We start from the raw sequence: 6,000 nt of genomic DNA, 5'->3' as shown, positions 1-6,000 counted from the left end.
TCATTTCTCTTGGGCAATTACCGAGAATAGGATTGCTGAGTTGTATAATATGTGTATATTTAACTTTATAGGAAACTACCAGTATGTTTTCTAAAGTGGTTGTGCCATTTTGCACTCCAATCAGCAATTTTTTTTCCTGCTTATGACATCCTACCTGGTTTTCCAATATTGCCATGTTTTACTTCTAAATTTTTTTCTTGTGTTATTTTATGGGATTTTCAGAAGACTGGGAAAATGATACCAAAATATTTTAAGTAGCATATTATGTTTATTAACTATTTGTAGTGACTAATTTTTAAAATTGATCTCCCCCTTTCGTGATTGGGGTCTTGATGTTTGTCTTAATTTCAATAATGTTTTAGAGATTACTATGCCTGTTATTTTGCTATAAAAATTTCCCCATATCTTGCCATATTTTAATGTACATGATTTTTAAAATGACAGAGTACATAATGCTTTCGTAAATGATTCCACAATCATATACAGTAAACATGTTGGTTTGGGAGCATAATTCATTCTGGAAACATGCTTGTAATTCGGAGCACTTGTATATAAAAGCAGATTTCAAGAACCATTGGCTCAGTTGTGATCATGTGATGTTCAGTATCACATACTACTTGTATTACAAGACACCGTTCCTTTATCAAGTTAAAATTTATTAGAAATGGGGGCATCTTGGGGTTCAGTCCATTAAGCGGCTGACTTTGGCTCAGGTCACGATCTCAGGGTTTGTGAGTTTGAGCCCCGCATGGGACTCTCTGCTGTCAGCGAGGAGGCTGCTTGGGATTCTCTCTTTCTCTCTCTGTCCCTCCCCATGCCCTCTCTGTCAAAAGTGAATAAATGAATAAATTTTTTTAATTTACAAGAAATGTTTGCTTGCCTTGCAGCATACTTCCAGAGCAAGTTACTCGCAATCCAAGGTTTTACTGTTTTGGGTACTCACAATGTGCTAGTCATGGAACTATATTCTGAAAGTAACTAATAGTTTGTATCGTCTTTTATCATTTTAAAGTGCTTTCATATAAATTATTTAATTCTATGTAAGTTAAGCTGATTTTAAGTGGCTAAGAGGTGGAGAAAGCTGGAGAAAGAGGTAAAAATGTGTGAGGGGGAGGTTGGGAAGTGGAGAAAAGAAGGACATTCATGAGTACTATGTTGGGTAACCATGTTTGTCCCACCCTGAAATTCCCTTGGGAGTCTTTAAGATACACCTTCGCATTTTTTTATAGTCTTTTGAAATGCTAATTAACTGCTTACCTACTTTTTCAACTAGTGGAATTTTACGTTGGGCCACACAACCAATAGGGAAAGACATCTTAGATAAAATAGAAGTAGGTATGGAAAGGCAAACTTTGTCAAGTTTCTCTTTTCAGGAAAAGTATCTATTCTTGTAACAGGCCCAAAGTAAAGTTGGGTCATGCTGCTTTCTTCTACTCAGCTCAGATTTGTGGCATCTTGGTTGAACCGAGGCTCTGAATGAAGAGCTGATTACTAGGAAGATGTTGAAATAAAAACATAAAAACATCAAACTATTGGGGCGCCTGGGTGGCTCAGTCAGCTGAGCTTCCTATTTGGGCTCAGGTCATGATCTCATGGTTTGTGGGTTCGAGCCCCAAGTCGGGCTCTGTGCTAACAGCTCAGAACCTGGAATCTGCTTCAGACTGTGTGTCTCCCTCTCTGCCCCTTCCGCACTTGCACTCTGTCTCTCTCTTTCTTAAAAATAAACATTAAAAAAATTTAAAAAATCATCAAATTATTGGTTACAAGTAGAACGCCCTGTATTTGTATAAGTATTATGATGCCTATTGCCAGAATACTAAATTCGTGCACATTATGTGAAGATAAGTGATTTTTAAAAAAAATTTTTAATGCTTATTTATTTTTGAGAGAGAAAGAGAGAGAGCTGGGAAGGGGCAGAGAGAGAGGGAGACACAGAATCTGAAACAGGCTCCAGGCTCCGAGCTGTCAGCACAGAGCCCGACGCGGGGCTCGAACTCACGGACTGCAAGATCATGACCTGAGCCGAAGTCAGATGCTTAACCAACTGAGCAACCAGGTGCCCCAAGATAAGTGGTTTTAATATAGGAAAACAGCTTATCAAGTCTTAAGGTAAAAATTCCATGGAAAGTGTTAGCATTACTTGCATAAAAACATAGCATACTGCCTTTCAAAACCTGGAGGACTTCATTTTCTTCATCCTCACTGCAAGCTATTTTATGGTTACTTCTTTCATTCTTATGTATATATATTTAATTTTTTTATTATTTATTTACTTCTGAGAGAGAGAGAAAGAGACAGAGAGAGACGGAGCACAAGTGGGGCAGGGGCAGAGAGTGAGGGAGACACAGAGTCCGAAGCAGGCTCCAGGGTCTGAGCGGTCGGCATAGAGCCCAAAGCAGGGCTCGAACCCACAGGCTGTGGGATCATGACCTGAGTCGAAGTTGGATGCTTAACCGACTGAGCCACCCGGACACCCCTATTTTTTGTTTTTAATACACAAATGCTCCAATAGCAATATTATTCACAACAGCCAACAGGTAGAAGCCACCCAATGTCCACTGGCAGATGAATGGATATATAAAATGTGGTATATACATACACACAATAGAATATTATTTGGCCTTAAAAAGGAAGGAAATCCTGTCCCATGTTACAATATGGATAAAACTTGAGGACATTATGGTAAGTGAAATAAGCCAGTCATAAAAAGACAAATACTGTATGATTTTACTTATAGAAGTTGTACCCCTCTATCTCCTAGCTGTGGAGACGGGACAGGATTTGGCTGAATCAGTTCCTCCCAGCAGGATGTCAGTTTAGCTGCAAGAGAAGGAGACTAAAATCTAAGAGCACAGTGGGACAGAGGGCACAGCAGGGATAATCAATAAAAATATAATTATGATAATAATATCCAATGGTCTGCTTTAATGATATTTAAACATATGAATGTATCATACATGGGTGGTTATTTTTATTATATAGTCATTCCTTCAAGAAAGGATTAACTGCAAGATTTTTTTTTAAGGAGCTTTTATAGTGTATATTATCTTTTAAAATTTTACAGTATTCTCAAACTTATAGCAAAGTTGCAATAACAGTACAAAGAGCTCCCATTTGCCCTTCCCTTACAGAGGGCATTCAAGTTTTGCCAATTATCCCATTATATCCTTTATAGCAAGAGGACTCAATCCAGGAGCATGTATTTACTCAGCTCTCTTCTCCAATCTAGAACAGTTCTTCAGCCCTCCCTTGACCTTCATGTTCTAAGATTATTGGGCTAACTGTATTTTTTCCCAGCATTGCCCCACATTTCCAGTTCCCCATGTTCTTCTAGAGCTCTGTCTCTTAATCCAGACAAACTCTGTGCCTCAGTCCATGAATAGAAGTAGACCTGTGTCACTTATGAGGCTGGGGTAGAAAAAGCCATATAACCTTCTATTTGGCTCTCTTTCACACACAGACACATACACACATTCCCTGGGAAGTCCTGAGGTCATGTATAGGAAATCCAGTTACTCTGAGGCTGTGGTGATGAAGAGACCATAGAGAGGTAGAGATTTCAGATGGGCTGCAGCCATTCCAGCCCTCAGCTGTTTGAATCTTCGAGATCAGGTGTCATAGATGTGAGTGTGCAAAAGTCTTCATGTGATTCTAGCTCCCAGCCTTTGAGCCACACTAGCTAAGGCCTAGTGGAGCCAGGCTCTGGGCTGTATCAGCTGATACCTTAGGATGGAGAAGAGTTGTCCCTGCTGAACCTTGTTCAAATTGTAGCAAAGTAGTGTTGTTTTAAACCACCAGGTTTTCGGGTGTTTGTTGCAAGCCATTAGATAACTGGAACACTTGTAGACCCATTATTTTGTGGAATGTACCTATATTTGGGTTTGCCTGATGTTTACTAACAGTTGGGTTATGATGTCCATTTGTTCCACTACCATTGATGTTAACTTTGATCACTTGAGAAAGGATGTGCCTTCAGTTTTCTCCATAATAAAGTTACTCTTTTTTCCTGTATAATTATTATTTTGTAGAGATCTACTTTGAGACAATGTAAATAAAACCTGTTTGTGACCCATCTTTCATCCATAAGTTTTACCATCCACTGATGTTTCTTGACTGAATTTATTATTTCTATGAGGGTTGCAAAATAACTTTATAATTCAATTATTCTTTTGAGTTTTATTAGTTGACATTCTATTTATTACAAGGTTTTCTATTTAATCATTCGTTTATTTATATCATCAGAGACTGATGGGCTCATAATTTAATCAATGGGTATAATTTGTTTACTGTCACTATTTTTTTTTTAAATTTTTGTTTTAACGTTTATTTATTTTTGAGACAGAGAGAGACAGAGCATGAACGGGGGAGGGGCAGAGAGAGGGGAGACACAGAATCGGAAGCAGGCTCCAGGCTCTGAGCCATCAGCCCAGAGCCCGATGCGGGGCTCGAACTCACGGACCGTGAGATTGTGACCTGAGCTGAAGTCGGACGCTTAACCGACTGAGACACCCAGGCGCCCCTACTGTCACTATTTTGATACATTGTCTCAGATTTGGCTAGCAAAAGTCCTTTCAAACTGACTTCCCCCAAACTGACATGTCCCCATTATTCTCTGAACACTTCCTCACTTCCTGACACAAAAAAGATGTTCCTGGTCATCCTGTCCCTGCTTTGATCCTAAATTAACCTTTTCTCCAAGAAGACCTGGTTCTTGTGGGAGAATAGTATTTAGAAACCGCTATCCAGTGGCTAGATTTGCTTGTTGCTACTGGTGGATACTGCTTCCAGGTTTTTTCTGTGCACAGAGACAAGTAAATACAGTAGAGGGTGGTGAGTACTAATGAAAGGGATATGAGAGCACAAAAAAGGAAGACATCTAACCCAAGCCTTCATAGTTTTGGGAGGGGAACAGAAATATTCTAGACAGAAGATATTTATGCGCAAAAGGCCTGAGTCAAGAGAGAACATGTCTTGTTTAAGGAACTAAAGCAGTTTAATATGGCTAGAGTAGAGTGAGGTGGCATTGGTAAGAGAGCAGGATACAGTAAACAGGGGCTAGCCAAGTCTCCAAGGACAAAATAATGTTAGAAGTTTTAAGTTTATCCTGAGAGCAATGGTGAACTATTAAGAAGATTCTGAGCAAGGGATATATGATTAAAAATCACTTTAGAACAGTTGGAGCATCTGAGTGGCTCAGTCCGTTGAATGTCTAACTCTTGATTTTGGCTGAGGTCGTGATCTCATGATTTGTGAGTTTGAGCCCCACATCGGGCTCTGCAATGATGGTGTGGAGCCTGCTTGTGATTCTCTTTCTCTCTCTCTGCCCCTCCCCTTCTCTCACTCTATCTCAAAATTTTAAAAAATTAAAACAAATTAAAGTAAAAAATCATTTTAGAATAGTTGTCTTCAATAAAAAAAAACCCTCACATTCCACCCTAAAAGGATTTTGAAAAACAATGTACTTCCTTCCACATTTTAAGTTGGCATCTAATATTTTTCATTAGTTTAAAAGTTAATCATTTAATTTTTATTTATTTATTAAATATTTATTTTTGAGAAAGAGTGTGCATGTGAGCAGAGGAGGGGCAGAGAGAGAGGGGGATAGAGAATGTGGAGCAGGCTGACAGCCGTGAGCCCCATGCGTGGCTCAAACTCACAAACTATGAGATCATGACCTGAACTGAAGTCAGACTCTCAACTGACTGAGCCACGCATGTGCCCCTAAAAGTTAATTTTTTTTAATGGGAGGTTTAAAATATCTTACATTTTGAAAGATGAAATGACCTTGGATTGTACCTGAAATAAGTATTTTATGATACGATACTTGCCAAATCTGAAAAGTCATGTAAAATTTCTATCTGTGGATTTTATCAAATGTTATTAGCTAAAAAAATGGCTCCAGAAACCACAAAATTACATTTGTAAGTATTAGGATCACTCGTTTATGTTGCCTAAGTTGTCCACCCACCCCCCCCACCCTCCCCCCCACCCCCCAGCTGG

This window comes from Panthera onca, chromosome C2, assembly GCF_046562875.1.
Source record: "Panthera onca isolate mPanOnc1 chromosome C2, mPanOnc1 haplotype 2, whole genome shotgun sequence".
Taxonomy (NCBI): domain Eukaryota; kingdom Metazoa; phylum Chordata; class Mammalia; order Carnivora; family Felidae; genus Panthera; species Panthera onca.
The sequence above is the reverse complement of the archived record's forward strand: the minus strand, read 5'-3'. Positions refer to the sequence as shown.